The sequence below is a fragment of the Canis lupus genome, chromosome 11 (assembly GCF_011100685.1).
Source record: "Canis lupus familiaris isolate Mischka breed German Shepherd chromosome 11, alternate assembly UU_Cfam_GSD_1.0, whole genome shotgun sequence".
NCBI lineage: Eukaryota > Metazoa > Chordata > Mammalia > Carnivora > Canidae > Canis > Canis lupus.
This window is the reverse complement of record NC_049232.1, coordinates 44,562,587-44,584,053: the sequence shown is the minus strand read 5'-3', so window position 1 is coordinate 44,584,053 and position 21,467 is coordinate 44,562,587. Positions and strand designations below refer to the sequence as shown.

The 21,467-nt window shown below is 36.2% G+C and overlaps 1 long non-coding RNA gene across 9 annotated transcripts in view; it reads left to right on the top strand.

Annotated features, from left to right (window-relative positions):
- The window catches only part of LOC111098070, a 293,135-nt gene that overhangs the window by 189,255 nt on the left and 82,413 nt on the right, over nt 1-21,467 (top strand). Inside the window, exon 7 of one of the 9 annotated variants that reach the window (XR_005366854.1) lies at nt 13,508-13,581. The exons of the other annotated variants lie outside the window; for them this stretch is intronic. This is a non-coding gene — a long non-coding RNA (uncharacterized LOC111098070). The remainder of the gene's footprint in view (nt 1-13,507; nt 13,582-21,467) is intronic. 9 annotated transcript variants of the gene reach the window in all.

The window sequence follows — 21,467 nt, the reverse complement described above, 5'->3', positions numbered from 1 at the left end:
ACTAAGCCTCCAGCCTAAATCAAGGTTCATTTTGGCATCTTACACACTTTGCTGAGCATTTCTGCTTTGTGTTCTGTCATTTGAAATGAGCACAGGGGTAGGTAGCCTGTAACTTCTACGTGTGTGACTTAGAGGAAAGCACTCAATAGGGAGTATATAAGAAGAGTATCATGACACTGCATTTCAACACCAAACATATGATATATTTATATTATACTTCAAGTTGTTTTTGTTTTCCTGGAAATGGAATGTGAATCAGTACTAAAAAATCTCTCCCAGCCACCCTTAGCAATGCTATTGGAATTAACCATCATTTTTGTGATAATAAATCAGATCTAGTTAGCCACATTTCTTTCCATAAACTTGCTATGCTCTCACTTGGGCTTGACACTTCAGAATCATCCTTTTCTTGACCTACTTCTTCATTCTTACCCAGGGAAGCTGAAAACTCATGTCTATACAAAACCTGTACATGAATGTTCATAATTGCCAGAACTGGAAAGCAATTAAGATATCCTTCAGTAAATAGATATATGAATAAACTAGGGTACCTCCAGAGAACAGAATATTATTCAGCACCAAAATGAACTATCAAGCCATGAAAAGATGTGAGAGAAACTTAAATCCATGTTAGAAATAAAAGAAGCAGGGAACCTGGGTGGTTCAGTTGGTTAAGTGTCTGCCTTCGGCTCAGGTCATGATCCTGGGGTCCTGGGATCAAGCCTTGTGTAGTTCTTGCAGAGCAGGGAGCCTGATACTCCCTCTCCCTCTGTCTACCACTCCCCCTTCTTGTGCTCTCTCTGTGTCAAATAAATAAATAAAATCTTTAAAAAAAAGAAAGTAAAAGTAGCCAATCTGAAAAGGATACATACGATATGATTCCAACTATATGACTTTGTGGAACAACCAAAACTATGGAGATGGTAAAAAGATCAGTGGTTTTCAGGGATTGGGAAAATGAAGAGATGAATAAGGAGACACAAGATTTTTAGGGCAGTGGAACTCCTCTGTATGCGCTTTGCTGTTGGATACATGTCATCAAATTTATCTCCCTCCATACAGTGTGCAGCACCAAGAGTAAACCCTAATATGAACTATGGACCCTAGGTGATAATGATGTCAATGTAAGTTCATCAGTTATAATAAACATGCCACTCTGGCATGGGGTCTTGATAACTGGAGATGCTATTCATGTGTTGTGGCAGAGAGCATAGGGTCATTCTCTGTACCTTCTGCTCACTTTTGCTGTTAGCCTAAAACTGCTGTAAAAAAAAAAATGCAACTGAAACTGTGATTCATGCACCACAATTCGAGTAGTACAGTATTGTCTATTTGATCATTTATTTGCTCTTCCTTGGGAACATTACTATGCTGTTTAGCACCCTTCCATTTCATCTTGTCAGACTTCCGTTAGCATTTGTTGTAAGGCAGATCCACTGGTAAAGAACTTCCTCAGTTTTTTGTTTATCTAGGGAAGCCTTTATTTTTCCTTGACTTTTGACAGAGAAAAGTTTTGCTGTATTTGGTATTCTTTGGTATCTGGTCGCCTTGTAAAAAATATATTTTCTATACCTTTGTTGATATTCTCATTCTATTTATGCTTCATCTTAATTTAGTAGACCATCTCTGTGATGTTGGTTTTAATTTTTAGGTAAATCATTTACTTCTCTTTTTTAAGGTCCATTTCTGGAGATTTATTTTGTTCTTTAGATTAGGCCACATGTCCTTGTTTTTTCATTTGTTTCATAACTTTGTGTTGGGATTCATGAATTTGAAAAAACAATCACCTCTCCTAATCTTTACAGACTGCTTTCATACTGAGGAAGATCCTCACTAGTCAGCCTACCTAGAGATTCTGGGGGCCTCTGAGGCATTTTAGAGGGTATTATATGACTTCTCTCAACTTGTGTGTACTGTTGCTCAGTTAGAGGGGCTTGCTGGTGTCTCTTTTGGGAGCTCATAATCTCTTGTAGCTCTGGTGTCTGTCTGCAGTGCTGTGAGTCCTTTGCTACTCCTGCAGCAGGCTGCCCTTCTCTCTCTCCTACTCAACAGTGGACACCAGGCATTTAAAGTCTCCTGGCCCAAGTTAGGGGAGACAGATACCAGACCATCGCCATCTCTCCCCAAAGCTGGAATGCCGGATGCACATCTTCTTGAGAGAGAAGTCTTGAGTTGTGAGCCTTCTGCAGATCACGTGGTGAGCAAGCCACCTGCTCCCACCTCCCAACCTGAGTCTCCTTTGTTCTCGTAGACCCTTGTGCATAAAAATGCAGTTCTGTGAGACCTTCAGAACATCAAGTGAGGTGGGTCAAAAACCAGTCCCTTTGGCCACCCTCTCAAAAGCTGGAATTTTGGACACACTCTCTGTATCTGTCTTTATCCCCATGGGAGAAGTCAGGAGCCAGGGCATTCTCTCCAAGTGCTAAGCTGTGACAGCTTAGTTCAGGGCCTTGTTGCCGTATAGTAACATTGTTCTTTCCTGTATCCTTGGGGCCCTTCTTAGCTTTGTGTTTATCTAGGGAGTTGCAACTTCACTGAAATATGGAAACCTCAAAGTTCTTTTGGTCCATATGTTGTGGTGAAATCAACATTTCCTTGGGGGGATGAGGGCTGGGATTTCCACCATCTTGCTGATGCCACTTCTTTTATTTAACTTCCCTCTTTAATGGGTGAGGTGTTTAAGGCTTCACAATTTCTTCTAATTAGTGCTTTCACAGTGACATATAGGGCTGTGGTGGGAGGTAGTCTCAGTTTCCTTAACTTCTAAACACTAATTTTGCTTTTAAATTTATTTTTTTATATTGAGTCACCTAAGGTCTGTATCTTAAGTTTTAAGAATTCAGTTAACTGTGGTCATTTCTTACTTTCATTTTCTATTTCAGTAGGGCTATGATCAGAGAATGTAAGTTATAACATTTCAATTTTTAAAATCCATCAGGGTTCTTTGTGGCCAAGTATATGATTAATTTTTGTAAACATTCCATGAACATAATGAAAATCTTTAGTCTCTAGCCATTGAATATAGAAATATTTCTATGAATCCATGATATCACATGTACTGACATTAAGTTCCTATTTTTTTACCAATCCATCCAATTATTAGAGAGGTATATTAAAAATATCACACTTTAACTTAAATTTTTGCCACATTCTCCTTGTGCATCCAATAATTTTTATTATGTAAAAATACATATTTTTACATAGTACACACAATATATATAATTTACTAAATATTTATAATTATATGTATTTAGATATATTGCATAGTACATAAGAATTTATGTCTTCCCATACCTTTCCTATCACTTATGCCTTTTCTTTCTTATAATCTTAGTCCATTTGACATATTTAACCCCAAATTCTACTGTTTTTAATAAAAATATTGTCACTTCTAATTTCTCTTTTTCTTTTGATTTGTATTTGCCTATCTCCTTACTTTTGAACTTTCTATTTCACATTTCTTCTAAATGTATTTTCTTATAGGATATGATTGAGTTTTCTATTTCACCTGTTCATGTTATGATTTCTGTCTTTGTATAAGACAAGCCAGTTCTCTCATATGTATTGTATAGGCTGATATAATATATTTTATATCCATAATTGATTTCTATTACTTTTTAAAACTATTATTTGCTTTTTTCCTCTTTTGCAGTTGTTTTCCTTTTTTGATCAAGTTACTTCTCATTTTCCCTTTGTAGCTGTAAAACTTTTTATTAAAGTTACTAATCTTCAAATGAGGAAAATATTCTATTAAAATGAATATTAATAGCAACCTTGAAAGAGAAAAGGAGATCTGAAAAGCATTGTGAAGAGATTGTATGTAAAGAGGAAAGTATACTTAACCCAAGCTACTTGGTTTAAGTAATTGAAGATATATTCTGTATTATGCATCAAAACTTCAGGGTCTATCTAAATCTGACAGTCTTTTCCCTTCTCCATTATGAGTTGCCTTCCAGAATCTTTCTTGAGTCATTCAACATATGGAGTGCATGAAGTGTAGTATCTGGTTTCAGGGGCTATTCACTGGGTGCAAGGCTGGTGAATTTTATAGCTATTAAACTAAATAACCCCTATGTTCCATCCAGCTCAAGAAGTTTGATTCTCTAAAGATCCTTATCTCCCCTGAAGTAATTAAGAATTAAATATCTGGTATACTTTTCTGAAATCGTAATGAGAAAAATCAGGAAAAAAGATATAGCAATGTGCATTTACTCAATGATTACTCAAGATCTTTCACCTTTATTACTTTTCTTCCAACCTATTCCTTTTCCTCTTATTGTCTGGCAACTCTCCCAGCTCCATGGAGCATACACCACTAGAATCAGAACATAGATTTTTACTATGAGCCTTGGGCAGCAAAATGAAGTGAAGAGCTGGAAATTTCCAAGTGAATTCACTCAGCATTGGTAGGAAAACAAAACAAGTATGAGAAAGTCCTTTTAAAATGTATATTTTAATACAACAGATTGTCTAGCACATGAAGATTCCTTTACTATTTTTATTTGGATATTTAAGCAGTACATTTATAACTGTAAGAGAGTTAAGGGCTTCTCCTGTGATTATCAAAACCAATTCTACATCACAGTCTCCTGAGCAGGTTATTTTTAAATGAGAATTTTTAGACTGTACTCCAGAGAGTGTGATTTAGTAGATTTCACATGGGACCCATGAATCTGCATTTTGGAATTTCCTTTTGAATTATTCTGATCCATTCAAAGTTTGAGAAACTGCTGAGAAAAATGCAAACCTAATTTGCTATTTCTTACTCTAAGATTTTTTGCATAACAATCTTAAACTCAGAAATTTTGACTATTTTGAATGAACTGTCTAGCCAGTATGAATGGTTTAATTCCAATCAAAATAAATAAGTATGCAGCCCAGGTATCAAATTTAAAGTGGTTGTGATACTTCACTGGAAGGTCCACAATCAGCTGTCCATTTTAGAGACAGCCAAAAATCTAGAACAGAGTTTCTGTCTTTGTTTAATTTTAGCAGATTTCATTTGATCAATTTTTTGTTGGATCATATATTTAGAGTAAATAAAAATGTAATAAAACACCAAGGATATAAAAAGTTCAAAGCCACATTAAAGTTGAATACCACATCACCTTTTAATGTACAACAACACAGTCTAGCAAGAACAGGAGCACAAAACAATAACACTGATTCAGACGTGTTCTTATCCATGGAACAATAATATGCTTGTTCTAGTGTTTCACATGCCATAATGCAGGCAACTAATTTAAAGGAATTGATGATAAGAGATATTGCAACTATACATAGCCAGCAAGAACATTAAAACATAGGCTAAGGTGGATTATTGGTTACTCGTGGGAAAGCGATCCATTCATTCCATTTTGGTCTCATATTTGAAGATTTAAGAACATATATATATATATATATATATATATATATATATATATAGAGAGAGAGAGAGAGAGAGAGAGAGAGAGAGAGAGAGAAAATCCGCTACAGCATCAAAAGGTTAATGCTGCTAGATTTGAGATTGCAATTAGACTTTTAATATATGTTCTTTGTATGCTGATTTAGCTGCAGTTAGTAGTCTACTAGTACATAAATGGAATAATCCAAATTGAAATTACTTCCTATACAAAGCCATCTTTTCATCCAAACTATATCTTTGTTTTCATTTAAGATGTGATCTTTCTACCCTCTCCCACTCCTGACCTTGTGTAAGGAACACTTAAAATGTTCAGAAAGGTAAAGAGCCATCATTAAGCCACAAGAATAATTGTTATTAAGGAAGAAAACTAATCAAGTGGTTTAAAGGAATTGGACTTGAAAGATTTTCATTGTTGTTCAGTGTATCTCTCTTCTTAAAAATTGAAGTGTTGCAAACACATACTTGAACTGTCCTAGGGGTTTTGAATGATAATTTTAGTATTTAATACACAGAGCAACAAGTTCGTAGCTTACCTTCCAGATCATTCATATCTATAAAGTGGGTTTACTTATACTTTTCTCTTGATACTTTACAGGCAAATTGCTTTTAACATAATACAATGTAAATACTGTACATTGCTCTGTAGCTTTTTAATAGCAAAGTTGCTCCTTTGTAGAAAGTGAAGTACCTTGGATGATACATTGATATTTTCATTCACACCGGTTCTATGGAATGTTTTATGCATTAATAAGAGGACACTGTGGTTCTATGGAATGTTTTACGCATTAATAAGAGGACACTGTAGCTGAAAGTACCAATGGCCCACTTCAGCCTCAAGTACCCTCATGTTGCCCATTCAGTGTGGCTCACTTGAGTAGCAGGTATCTGAGAAGTATTTAACCAACTTGATGTTCCTGTGAGAATTATAATGATTCTCATCCTAGAGACATTATAGGCAACAACAAAACACACTAAATGATTTATCAGGTCCCAGGGACCCTATATTGGCTGAGTCTCTTAGATTGTATATCTTTAATCCATACTTTGGCCCTCCATTCGTTCAATAAAACAGAGCAGAATTATCATAATATAAAGAAGGAAATTCATTTTGAAAGCGTGTTTACTGGGAAAAATAGGAAATCCCCATTTCTATAAAGGGAGGTTGGATATTTATGAAATTATGAAGAGCAAGTGAGGGTTGTGTAGATTAAGCACCAAAATGAGGATATAGAAAATTTGTGGAAAGAAAGGCTGGTAAGCATGGGAATGTTTAAAAAAGGATGTGGGCCTTTTGTTGGGCCTTTAGTAGTGAAAGGGACTTAGATAAATGTGGAAAGGAGAGAAGGAAAGTCTATGGAATATTAACAGCATGAACATAAGCACAGAAATATTATAGCCCTCAGCTTTTTAGAGACAGCTTAGGAATCTCTTTGGGTAATTATAGGGGTTTTCTTGACAGGGAAAATAAGAAATAAGATTGGGTAGGGAGGTTAGGACCAGAAAATGAGCAAAAGAAACGAATAGACAATTCAAAGAATAAATTAAAAATGCCAGTTAGCATATGGAAAAATATTCCCAGTCATAATGGTTGAGAGAATGTAGATTATCAAAGTTACCATTTAAACCTCTTAGGCAAAAATTTAAAAGATCTGAAGTACCTAATACAGAGAGGGTATGGAGGAAAAAGGTGCTATAATAGAAAGGACACCTAGTGTCTGTTCTCTCCTCCTAAAAAAAAAAAAATTATTTGAGAACAGTTGACACGTAGTGTTATATTAGTTTCAGATGTGCAACATAGTCATTTAACTTCTCTGTACATTACTCTCACCACAAGTGTAGCTGCCATCTGTCACCATACATTGCTACTACAGTATCATTGACTGTATTCCTGATGATGTGCCTTTTATTCCCATGATTTATTCACTCCATAACTGGAAACCTCTATCTCCCACTTCCCTTCATGAATTTTGCCTATCTCCCTACCGCTCACCTCTGTGATCGGCTCTGTTGCTGGACACATAGGATTGCACTCCCTTGCCCTTTTGCAGTTATACATGGCTAATCAAAGGACAATGTGAATAAGTATGAATTCTATATCAAAGCTCTCAATTGTCATCGCAGTTAGCTTGTCTCCTCTTTCACTTGCTATCGTGATTGTGAGACTACATGACTGAGTTTTCCAGATCATTTTTGAGATGATAGCCCAGCGTTCAAAGAAGCTAGTTACTTTACAAGTAACAATTGGCTTAGAGAAGTGCCTGGACTCACATCAGATTTTGCATAAATGAAAAATAAACGACTTTTGTGCTATCCGCTAAAATTTTGGAACTGTTAGTTGCTATAGCATAACTGCATCTACTAGGACTCACCTAGGTATTTTCCTATATTGTTGAAAGAAATATGAAGAGTTAAGCCTCTATGGGAGTAATCCAGCAGCACCTACTAAAATAAAAGATACATAAACCTTTTGAGTGATCAAATTCACTGCTGGGAATTTATCCCATAAAAATGAAAGTACTAGGCAGCCTGGGTGGGTCAGCTGTTTAGCGCCGCCTTCCTCCCGGGGCCTGATCCTGGAGACCCAGGATCTAGTCCCACGTCAGGCTCCCTGCACAGAGCCTGCTTCTTCTTTTGCCTGTCTCTGCCCGCCCCCCATTATCTCTCTCTCTCTCTCTCTCTCTGTGTCTCTCATGAATAAATAAATAAAATCTTTAAAACAAACAAAGAAATAAAAGTACCAATTAGCAAAGCCATTACAAGGATACTTAGTCTAGCATTGTTTTTAAATGGCCAGTAAAAGAAACTCCTCCTCAAATCAGGTAATGTCTCCATAATTATGCTTCCTGAACCCAACTATATATCACAGTGTCCTGGACAGATTATCTTAAAATATTCATTTCACAGAATATTACATAGCCCTTAGAAAGAATGAATTTGAATTCTAGGAGATGATGAAGAGTTTTATATAAGGCATAACTATGTAAATACTATGATCCAATTTGTGAAAATAAATAATGATAAAAACTATGTTTAAAAAACTCATTTATACATGTATCTCTCTAGGATTATGTAAGTATGGAAGAAAAATAGGAAAAGAGGCATATTAGGTTGTAGATATTGCTCACCTGGGTAGATAGTTACGGGAGATAAGAGTACTGACACAGGCAAAGAAAAGTACAAGTTCATCGTATTCTGATTTCTTCACCTTTCTCTCTCCTTCTCTCTCGGTGTATATTTTATATATATGTAATATTCACATATATGAAAAATATATGTTAAAGACTTTTGAAAAGGCAACTCTTCTGTTGCAGGAGTTAGTAACTATAAGGAAAACAGTCAACTGATCACAAGAGGTGCACTGATTAACAACCGGGCATTTTCAGAGGTTTAACTATAAGTCCCAATTCATCCTGGCACAGCCCTTTAAATAACACTCAAAGCCATATATATAGATATATATGTATCTATATATAGATATATATATATTTCCTATATATACCCATATATATATTCTCTCTCTATATATATTTCCTATATATTTCATATATATATATGAAATCTAGAGGAAAAGATATTTTAGACTTCAGAGGTTTCCCCCTCAATTGGTGGCCCCCAGAGTTTCAACTAGCAATATACCATTTTATTTTTTAAAGATTTTATTTATTTATTCATGAGAGACACAGAAAGAGAGGCAAAGACACAGGAAGAGGGAGGAGAAGCAGGCTCCATGCAAGGAGCCCGATGTGGGACTCGATCCTGGGAATTCGGGATCAGGCCCTAAGCCAAAGGCAGATGCTCGACCACTGAACCACCCAGGTATCCCATGCAATATCCTATTTTAATATCAATATATATTTAACATAGTTTTAATTTCCTACTTACTATCAATTTTAGATTTTAATCCCTGAAACAAGATAGTCCTTGCTTCTTTCATACTTGATAGAATCTTAAAAAAAAAAAAAAAAAGATAATCTTTCTCAAATCTTATACTGTTGTCCTGTTGTAACTCTTTGGTAAGTTTTGTTTTGTTTTGTTTTTTTAATTCTTTGTATTCTTTTGCATTTCAGAGACCTAAGGTTTACCTGAAGTCTATTTTTTTTTTCCTATGGGATAAACAATTGATCCCTTTATCTCCATCTTAAAAGAATGCTAAAAGGATTTTTCAAGCCAGAATTCTACCTGTGGTCTCTCAATATTCTGACAACATTCATTGTCCTGTAGAATGCTAATGTCAAATTCCCAGGGCACACTCACATGGATTACTTTCTACATCTCTTTGATTTTTAAATATCCACTTAATTATTTATTTTGATATGTCCCTTTCTTAAATTCACTTAAAAAAGAAGACAGTAAGTTTTAATTTTCAAAGATTTACATAGCTTTAGTGTTTTTGGCCAATGCCAACTATTTAGGTTTGCTAAGACTTACGTTGGATGATGTACTGTTTTAGGCTTTCCAGAATAAATAATTTTAAGAAACAACTATACTGACACGTGGTTCATTATGATTAGTACATCATGGTTTAAGAGACACCTAGTCTGAAAATATTTGACAAACATAAGCTAATTTCACTATCTTTCTTAAAAGAAACTGACCTTGTAGCACCAATAATTTGGTCAGTTTAGTAAATTCATAGAAAGAGCAATCAAAACAGTTACCTAGTAGCATGCATCCTGCTGATTCCTTTGTTACCTGAGATTTTGTTTTATAACATTGATACTCAGACTATTTGTATAAATATTAACATGTTGCTAAATATAGAAACTGTAAGCTTCATAAGAACAGGGTTTTTTTTTTGTGTGTGTGTGTTTTCTTTCACAGATTGGCTCACTACTGCATACAGAAGCTAAAGCAATGCCTAGCACATAGTAGACTCTCAAGAAGTTTTCTATAAGGAAATAAAATACAAATCTACAAAAAAAAAAAAAAAACCCTTGGGAAACAAATATGACAATGAGTCTGGAATGGAGATTAAACAAGACAGACTGTTGAAGTCACTATATTCTGGTTTTAGTGGCTGGGTGGGATAGAACCTTTAGAAAATAATCTTCAAATGATTTGAGGAAGTATTCCATCTTTAAATTAAAGATCTGATAAAACAGTTTCTTTAAATATTGTGGTAGAGTACATATAACATAAAAGTTATTTAACCATTTTAAGTGCATAGTAGAGTGGCATTAAGTATATTCACATTGTTGTGCAACCATCCTTATTACCCATCTCCAGAACTTACCTTCCCAAACTGAAACTCTGTAACAATCAGGCAATTCCCCATTCCCCCTCCCACCCCAACTCCTAGTAACTAAAGTTCTGCTTTCAGTCTCTATGCATTTGAGTATTCTAGGTGGCTCATATAGGTGGAGTCACATAATACTTGTCCTTTTGTGTCTGGCTTATTTCACTTGGTAAAACAGTTGTTCTTAAACCCAGACAAAGTATATAGATAGACTAGTTACTTTGTACCAGTTTCAGTTTTATAAACAAAATGCTTTGTCCCTTCTTAGAGTTTTCCATCAGGTTTGAGATAAGTGCAGACTATAACTGGAACTCCTTTATTGGAATTTATGATAAATGCCTATTTCCTGTCTCACTAAAGGCATATTAATGGCTCACACCTTGAGAATGATATTTGGATGTTGATATTACTAGAATAAGGCATTCTGGATATGTTTGTCATGTCAAGAAATTGTTTACTATGTTTATGGTTGGAAAGTTCATCAGACCTACTGACCTTTTGGAGTATTTCCCAATAAGAAAAAGTTGCTCACATTTCTTAGTAGCATTAATGTACATTTAATTACTTAGTATGCCTGTGGTATAATTTTTCTTTCCTATAAAGGTAGGTCAGCATATTAGAAAGGTTAAGAATCTCATTCTAATTGGAGCCACAAAATATCGTTAATTAAATCCCCACAGGAGTCCCTCTGGATTGAACTACGTATATTGAATTCATAGAAGATTATACAGTGTAATCCTTTTACTTTAGAGGAGTATAGTATAGTTTCTTTTTCAGTTATGATCTTTAAAATACACACCTACATCCTTTTTCTAGCTGACTATAAGATTTTTATAAATCTCTTTCACAAGAAAAATGTCTCTTCCAGTGCATACTCCATTAATAATACTAATACTGCTAGTAGACCATGCAATGTCTTCAGCCCTCAAAAAAAGATGTCCAATGGTAGATTTTCATTTTCTGTTTTTCCATGGGACAAAATCACAACCAGGTTTTCTTTATATCTTTCAAGTCCCTTTACAATGAATCCTTGTGTAGACTATAGTAAAAAGATTTCAGAGTCCCATCAGAGAAATTAACTGGTCCAATCCTGTTCCTCCTAGCAAAATTGTGCTCATAATGCCGTATACCCAACTTCCCAAGTGCACTTTGAAACATTTTTACTGTAGGTAAATTCAAAGCATAATTTTACCTTTCTTTATAGCTCCATTTGCCCTCCAGTGATCCTTATGAAGTTCAGGCAATTCTGTGTAGTTCTTTTAAAGTTTATGTGGTTTTCCCTGGAAAGAGTTAGATGTGTCAATAACTGTTGCCTGTTGAATTTTTTTATTGTAAATTCTAAAATGGTATCTTATATAGAAGTCCCCTACAATTGTAGCCCACCTGTGAAAGGTAAATGTCCAAACTTGCTTTATATGGCTAATAAAACTGTTGAGGATATTTTCAGAACCAGTCAAGCTTTTCCCTGTGGGTTTTGAAACAACTGAGAACCAACTGAGAAGCAGACATAAAATTCAGGTACCAAATATAAGCTATCCCCCCTCTCTGCCCCCGGAAAAATCTTTGTTGAAGAAAATGACTTGGATTTCTGATGAAAATGGCCTTTTTTTTTTTTTTTTTTTTTTGTATTTCTCACCCCCTACTGACTCCACTTCCCCATCATTCAGTTACTGAGCAGAGAAACTCTACTCCCAATCTCTGGGCTCATACCTATCACTTCAAGATCAGAATCAGGACACAGTCACTCAGTGTCCTGGGTAGGTTAAGAAAGAGGTGGTGTGGGTCACTCAACACATTCACCTTGCCCCAGAGGATAATAAGGACCAGTGATCCCAGATTATTTTATTCTCACCTGTCAGGTGAAGCATTAATTAAGGGTTAGTTATAAAGCAAGTTATCTAAAGAGAGATAGTGTGCAATAGCTCCAAGAAGTAGCAATTTTATGTGCCACCCACAAATTGGAAGGAAATGATACTATCCTCTAAAGAGAAACCATCAATGAATTTGCCTATGTTGGATTTTTTTTAATCTTTCACAGCTTTTCCTCCCCCGATACCATCTACCTTATGATATGAAATATCTCCAGACTATGTGCATTTTTCTCTTCCTCTCATTCTATATGCTCTTATGCTTTCCCTGCTAAACTGGTTGATAGTTGTCCTTTAGGACCTGGTTCAAGTGTTAGTTTCTCTATTATGCCTTTCTTGACTCCATCAGATAGACATGAGTCTTTGATTCTGTGTGTCCTCAAAGTAACTTATACTTACCTTACTATATACTAAACTGTGCTGCAATTATTTCTTAATGTGTTTGTTTTCCTAAATAGATTGTGAAAACATAGAAAATATCTGGCATATAATGTGCTTTTGAATGAAAGAATGAACGAATGAATGAATGATGAGTGAGAAACCATAAGTCCAGGAGGCTAATATTAGTTTTGCCACTAACCATGTTGTGTCCATTATTTTCATTTAATGGATATTTAAAGAATTCATTATATAACTTCCACAGTTATATGCCATGGGTAAACTAATGAATACAGTTACTGGGCACCTATTTTATGTGTGCTGGTGTGTTTCATGTTAGGTAAACAGTAATTAAGGAGGCAAGCACAGACGTTATCCACCTGAGTTTATATACTAGCAATCAAGAATGCCAAGAAAACAAGAATATTTCTATTAGGAAATAAGTACAATAATTGTAACAAACCCTAAATTGAAGACGGAAGAGCATTGCACATTAACACATGTTAGATTACAGAGGTGGGAGTAACTATGGTCTATCTGGATTCAGCATGGCAGAGGTGTAGATCTTCTGGGGGTGTAAAACCTAATAGCTGACATTTAATGGATGCTCTCTCTTACCAGGAAGTGATCTAAGTACCTGCAAGAAATCCATATAATGTTCACCGCAATCTCTGCTCACAAGTGAAAACACCAGTGTAAGTTGAGACTGGAGTTAAAAGGAGGGAAGAGGTTACACAGAACCTTGCATCCTGAGTTAATAAGCTTGAATTTTAGTTTGTGGTAGTGGAAACCATTGTGGTACTTAAGTCATATTAGATTTATGTTTTAGCAAAATTTGTGGCTACCATGAGGAAAATGAATCAGGTAGGGGAGGGCAAGACCTTAGTAACCCATGGAAGATGATGCCAATCATAGTAACAATTATTATTAGTAAAGTAGAGATGGTTGGTTTGAAAGTAGTGATCAAAAAAATATCAAAGAGACATAAAGGGAGAAATGCCAGACTGGATGAATTGCTGTATATGTGGTTTGAAGTTTGAGGGTAGTGATAACTAATGTGTTAGCTGTGGAAACAAATTTTGCCATTCAGAGAATATATTTATTAGGGAATATGGAGGAATGGGAAATTTGAGGGGGTGCTATATATTTTAGATTTATAGGTTGAACTTGTGATATCAGTGTATCACAAGGGTGAATTCACAAGGGTGAATATCCAATTTACATTTGTCTGTACAGACTGGAGAGGCAGATGAGCAAAGAGGCAATGGGAGGGATGCTAGGGAAGGAGTGCTGTGAGAGCATATAGAAGAAACCCCAAATCTCTCATGGTTAGTAGTCCAAGAAGTCTTTCTAGAGAACATGATCTTACCTGTAAAGACGCTATTCCTGTAGATTGTCTCTGTTCCTTTCTAATCTTTGTTGCTTTTGGTCTCTCTTTCCTGCTCAAACTGTCCTCTTTAGTATTTCTTGCAGAGCTGGTTTAGTGTTCACAAACTCCTTTAGTTTTTGGTTGTCTTGGAAATTATTTATCTCTCCTTCTATTCTGAATGACAGCCTTGCTAGATAAAATATTCTTGGCTGCATATTTTTTCCATTCAGCACATTGAATATATAATGCCACTGTATTCTGACCTGCTAAGTTTCTGTGGACAGTTCTGCTGCTATCCTTATGTGTCTACCCTAGTAGGTTAAGGATCTTTTGTCCCTGGCTGCTTTCAGAATTCTCTTCATCTTTGTATTTTGTGACTTTCACTATGATAGGTCTTGAGGCTGACCTGTTTTTGTTGATTCTGAGGGGAATCCTGTGCCTCTTGGTCTTGAATTCCTGTTTCCTTCCCCAGAATAGGGAAGTTCTCAATTATAATTTGTTCAAATAAACCTTCTGCCCCGTTTTCCTGCTGTTCTTCTTCTGGGATTCCTATGACAGATATTATTGTTCTTTGTGGAACTGCTGATTTCCTTAAGTCTGTATGTATGACCTAATAGTTTTATTTCCTTCTTCCTCTCAGTTTCATTATTTTCCATAATTTTACTTTCTGTATCACCTAATCCAATCCTCTGCTTCTTTTATCTTGTGATTACATCCATTCGGTTTTGCATCTCAGTTGTAGTACTTTTTTATTTTGGCCTGACTAGTTTTTAGGTCTTTAATCTCTGCAGCTAGAGTTTCTCTGCTATCTTCTATGCTTCTTTCCACGCCAGCTAGTAGTCTTATGACTATTATAAATTTTTGTTCAGATATATTGCTTATATAAGTTTTGAGCAAATCCTTGGATGTGATTTCTTCTTGATCTTTCTTTTGGGGGAATTCCCGCATCTTCTCATTATGTCTAGGTTTCTTTTTGTGTGTTATGAAAGCTTGTTATGTTTGCTGCCTGAGAATAATACTGTATTAGGAAGAAATGGTCATATACTATCCCAGACCTGATGCTTTAGGAAGTATTTCTGGTGTATACCGTGTGCACTCCACTTGTTTTTGGGTTGCTCTTTCCCATAGGTCAGTCCTCAACAAATTCCTCCTTGCTTACTTGCAGTGTGGAGTGCTTGGACCTTTAATTAGGTGTGCTTTGATTTGTTAAGATAATCCTAATTTAAAAAGGGGGGGGGGAGTTTGAGGGGAGCTGATCCAAGAAAAATGGAAAAGGAATAAAACAAACGAAAAATGAACCTGATTCCAAAGAATAAGAAAGAAGGAAAAAAGAAAAGAAGTGGGGAAAAGGAGCCTGATCCAAAAATTTAGAAAAGGAAATATAAACAAATAAACTAACAAATAAACAAAAATCTACGAGCTTGATACCAAGGAAAAAAGAAAGAAAGAAAATAAAATATAAAAAATAAAAACAAAGGAAAAGGAAAGCCTGGTTCTATTTCCACTAGAACTAAAGCTGACACTTTGGAGCACTCTATAATCAGCAGGCCTGTCATATGAAGGGGGATCTGCATTGGTCTTCTGACGGAGAGGCCCATTGGGCTGGCTCAGAGTCAGACCTGTCTTTGCAAAGATGCCCTTGCTGGGTGCAGGAGAGTAGGGCTTTGTGTAAGTGACTCCAGCCTCCACTGGAGGTGCTGTGTTTCTCTCCAAAGTCTAACCATGCTGGTGGGGAAGGGGTGGGAGTGGAATGGAGGATGGTATCACCCCCCTCTCACGGGGAGGGCAAATCTTGGCCATCACTGTTTAGGAGGCCCTCACAGAAAAAAGCAAACAGTCTCCTTTCCTATGTACCAGGCTTTCATCTAGTCTCTGCCTTCAACCTATCTATGCCCTGCTGTCAGTATGCCAGGCACCACAGTTCTCCTGTGTTTTATCTCTGGCACAGGGCTAGGATTCAAAATTACAAATCTTAAAGGGACCAACAAGGCATGGGCCCACTTCCCTCCTCTGGAGGAAGGGCCTGTGGCACCCAGCACCATTCTGTCCCAAAAAAGCAATTGCTTAGTGCACAGTGGCTGGAGTCTATTGTGATGCACGGTGAAAAGCTGAGATCAGGTTGTCTGCCCTCTGCAGGTACCTCTGTCCCCTGCTGCTGAACACCCACCCAGTCCTGTTGGGCCCTTGTCTTTGGAGATGCAGATTACCCTCTTCCAAAGGCACTCCAGGAGCGGGAGCAATCCTTCTGTGACCCAGGGGATCCCCTCATCATGTTGTATTGTGTGAATCCTATGCTCCACTCTATCTCTTGCTTTCTCCTCTCACCCTGACTTTGTTCCACTAAAATGGCTCTTTCCCACTCACTGCACTATAGCTTTTCAGGTTCATGACTCTGAACCTCACATCTGCCATGTTCTCTTCCTTCAATTGTTTAGATTTTTTCTTAACCCTCAGATTGATTTCCTGGTTGTTCAGAATAATTTGATGTGTTCAAGGGACAAGGCAAATTCAGGGACCCCTTACTACTCTGCCATCTTGTAACTCTTCCCCTCCCCAGAGAACGCTATCTTAAGTAGTATGCAGGACATCTATTGGCAACACTTCCTCAAATTAAATCAAAACACTTGAACCTTAACCTTTCACAAGTTTTATAATACCACAGTAGACATTCTTCAAAAACGTAGTAAGAATTGATATTTGTTGGTCTGTGAAAATGAATCTAAAATGCCAGAAAACTCTAGATGCCTTCTAAAACATACAAGAAAAAAAATCAATACTTGCTTAATGTAGTTTAATGTTAAATGTATTCCAATATTCCCAAGAATATAATCTAATTTCTGGCAGATATGGAAACTATTAATCAAAATGTTTGCCTAGTAGGAATTATAATAGGTAATATTTATTGAGTACTCACTATATGCCAGGCAGTAATACAAATTTCTTATGTGGGTTAACACATGTAAGACTCACATCAACCTCTTTTTAGAGATAGGAAAGTTGAGGCATATAAAAGTTAAGGGTTAAGTGGAAGAAACCTTCTCAAAACCATGACAGGTTGGCTATAGAGTCTGCACAGTTATTGATGATCTATCTTGTGGCATGTCCCTGCCTGTTCCCTTGAAATAAATAGCTGATAGTATTCTTAGCTATGTTGAGCACTGGCAAAACTGTATTAATAGTGAAATTTGAAGGCATTAATTTTTAAACATGAGATTATTCAGCCAAAAACAAAATGGAAGTTTTTTGTTGTTGTTTTTTGTTTCTTTTTTAGTGCTTTACTCAGCACATCTAAAATAACTGAACAATCCTAATAGTTTCATATTCTGTTGGGTTAGTCTGGGGATCATACAAAGGGCTTATTTGGACATAGCTAGATAACTTATACCAGTAGAGTTAAAGTATAAAGTATAAAGATAATTAAAATCTCAAATTACTTTTTTCTGTTTAAATTCAAATGATTTATTAGCAAGTAAGATTATTATTTAATCACAAAGGTGTTTAAAAAGAAAAAGACTCAGAATATGATAAACACCAAGCTCTCAATAAACATATTCCTACGTAAATAATGTTTGATCAAATACGTTTTCCCTTTTTTCTTGCTTCATATTTTCCCTTTTCTGTCTTGTTCTAGATAGCTACAAGACTGTCTAAAGTTAACTTGTTTTGGAATAATATGATCCAAGATCACTTCTCCACCATTCTTCCCTATTCTCCAACTACAGAATATAAACACAATATGCCATTTTATTCTCAGCAGATTTTCCATGATGACTATTTTCTCACACATAGACACATCCATCCTTCCAACCATCTTTCTTACTTTTAGCTTCCTTCAGGTTACTCATGAGCATATTCTTACCTCCTATTTCCTTTTTTCTCATTCTTCATTTTTAGAATTTAAAATTTTAGTGCACATCAAGGTTTATAAGCACAAAAGTAATGCTGTATCAAGGAGAACCAACACCTTATGTTTCAAAGTGAAATAAAACAATAACCAGAGCCACCCTCCTGAGTTCTCAGCAGTCTCCTTTAGACTCTCCATCAACATCTCCATGTACTCCCCCATCCTCTTTTAATTAAAACTGTGCCTCTATAAGCAGTAGCACTCAAGAGAAATAAGCCACTACTTTTTAATTCAAGTTTATAGGGGTTTTTGTTTTTGCTTTTTTTCATTACTATTTGCAGGAGAGTTATTTTTCTGCAGCAATTGTGCTGAGTTTCAGCTCCATTATGGGCAAAATAAGCTTTTATGTGTTGGCCATGAGACACACCCTACCACCGTTTATAACACTGTTTTTACGGGAGAAAATGGTGTGAGTTCCACACAATCAATTTTCAAATGAACTGCTGAAGCATCACCTGTTTGTCAATTGGGAACTGCCTTTAGGGTTCTGACTCTGTCCCTGCTGGTCCTGGATCTGTAATGAAAGTTCTATGTGTTTGGCTGAGAACTCTCAACATCAATTCACAGAATGCAGTCTCTCTCTTCTCCCTCAGCACATCGTGCCCTAAATTTCTGACCCACACAGGGCTCTACAAACACTTTGCACATGACTTTCATACCAACAATATTGAATTGGTTAAATGAACTTGATTTCTAGTCTTCTAGTAAATAAATATTTTACAAGGAGAATCCCAATTTACCTACTTAATTAGCCAAGATCCCTAGGAACTTGTGTGGCACAGTCTCTTATTCTTTATATATATGTACATGTGTTTTTTTTGTGTGTGTCTATACACACATTATTTTTTATCTTTCCGATTTTTCACCAATTTAATTCCAGAGCATATCAGATACTTCTAAATGATTGGACTAGTCTTTTTTAGGAAGAGTCACAAATAGATTTTAAGTCAGTTATCCAATTTATTAGCCCCTATGTAAGTGTGTTAATAGAATAAGCTATAATAAAATTGATCTGCTTGTGTTAACACAGGCATTTAAAATGTTTTTCTGGCATAGGGAACCACACTATAGGCATGAGTGTAAATGAGAGAAACCATAAGAAAGCTGTTTAGCAATAATCCATGTGGGAGTGTTGAAAACTTGGATAAGGATGGATGTGGTGAAAATGATGAGCAGTGGTTGGATTCTAGATGGTTGTTGAAGGCAAAGCTGCCAAGATACAGAGTATAGAGTGTCAGAGAAGAGAGGATCCAAATATGATTTAGAACTTTTTCTTAACCAAGTAGAAAAATCAGATTGCTGAAAGTCTTTGTGGAGAGTCAGTGGGGGTGACTGGGTACCAAGAAGTCACTGTTGGATTTGCTCAGAGATTCCTACAAACCTGCCACATAGAGACATTGAATCAGAAGTTGGATATGTGAATGTTAAAAAAAAAATCAACATTAAGAACACAAAAGCTATCTCTGGCAGTGGAGAATATATATTCTTCTGGAACATTTCTAAGACCCAAGAATAGTGCTAGGTTGCTGGAAAGGAACCCTAGCAAGGACACAGAACAGCAAAGTCAAGATCAAAGCTTAGATCTATCTGATGAGCTTGGGCAGCCTGTTCTTCCCACTGCAGTGAAATGCCTCATAAAATGTAGTTTATCTTATTTTTTTTTAACATTTCTGTAAAGAAGAGTTCTGCCCTCCTTTTCAAAGTATTTTATAATCATTTTGAACACATATGTACATCATACTTTTTTTTCTGTGACATCATGGATTCACCAAACATTTAGTGCTATTTTCAGGTTTCCCTTTTGCCCTGTATTCACCTTGTCTCCTAGATTCTCTATGGAATATAAACACACACACACACACACACACACACACACACACACACATGCTTTGTTTTTTCACCCAGTGCTACTGAACTAGATTGTATCTTACCCCCTCCTCCCAATTCATATGTTGAAATCCTAACACCCTGGTGTGATGGTATTTAGAGATGAGGCTTTGGCAGATAATTAGGTTTAGAAGAAGTCACCAGGGTGGGGCCCTGGTGATGGGATTAGTGCCTTTATAGGAAGAGGCAGCAGAGGGTTTACTCTCCATCTGTCTTTCTGTCATGTTAGGACCCAATGGAGAAGATAGCCATCGGCAAGCCAGGAGGATCACTCTTGCCAAAACCTAATCACATTGGTATCCTTGTCTCAGACTTCTAGCCTCCAGAACTGTGAGAAAATAAATTTCTGTTGTGTAAGATAGCCACTCTGGCACTTTGTAATGGAAACCTAAACTCCCAGGAAATTATATTCCTTAAACATTCATCTAGGTGCTGTGTTATGCCCTCAATATAGTTTCTCATATGTATAAAGCACTTAGCAGTTTACAAAGGATTTTCCACATCTTTCTCTTGCTTACTTGATCATAACAACAATGCTGAGCAGGGGATGGTGATCATGGATGTCTTAAAAATATAGCATTCTAGCCTCAACCTTGGTAAGTGGTAGTAAGTGGTAGAGGTAGATAGGAATGAAACTCAACTCTTTTGATTTCAAGGCTTGTACTTTTCCATGACAAGAAGCCTCATGATCACCTATTTGTGAAATAGTGATTTGGGAGAGAGAGTACAGCCTGTGGAGCTAAACCCTGATGTTAAATCCTGCCACTATTACTTTCTACATTTGTGATTTTAGGCACATTTCCAAAGTTTCTGTGTCTTAATTTCCTTCTCTTAAAAATGGGATAGTAGAACTATGTGAATTACGAGGATTAAGTGAGCTAATTCCAGTAAAATGCCTCAAACAATGCTTAGTTGATAGAAAGCAGCCTGTAAATGTTAGCAGATATTCATATCATTTTTCTTATGATGCATTTCTGAGAGCTGTGTGTAGTGTCTTCACCAAGTCTTTAGTACAAAAAAGGAAGAAATCATTATTTGACTTTCTCTTTCTCATCTGTTTTGTTCCATGTTGATGGTTATATATGACATTTATCATCATCTATTTTATTATAACCTGAAAGATTAATTTTCCATAATTCCTCTTATGTCCAGGCTGAGAGATATTAGTAATCAATTATGTCTCCTCTAATCGTCCTCATTATGGACTGTTGGGCAAAAAGCAGCTAATCTCTCTCTCTCTCAAACCTTTGCCCTCTTTCTCTCTCCAGATACATTTTTCTATTGCTTACCATTTAATCATCATAAGATAAATCCTTCTCTCATTAAAAAACAAATTTATTTCCTCTAGAGATCATTATTTGCTGTTAGTAACTTTCTACTAATGAAGCCAATTCTTTACTGGTTTGCTTTTACCTGCCTGT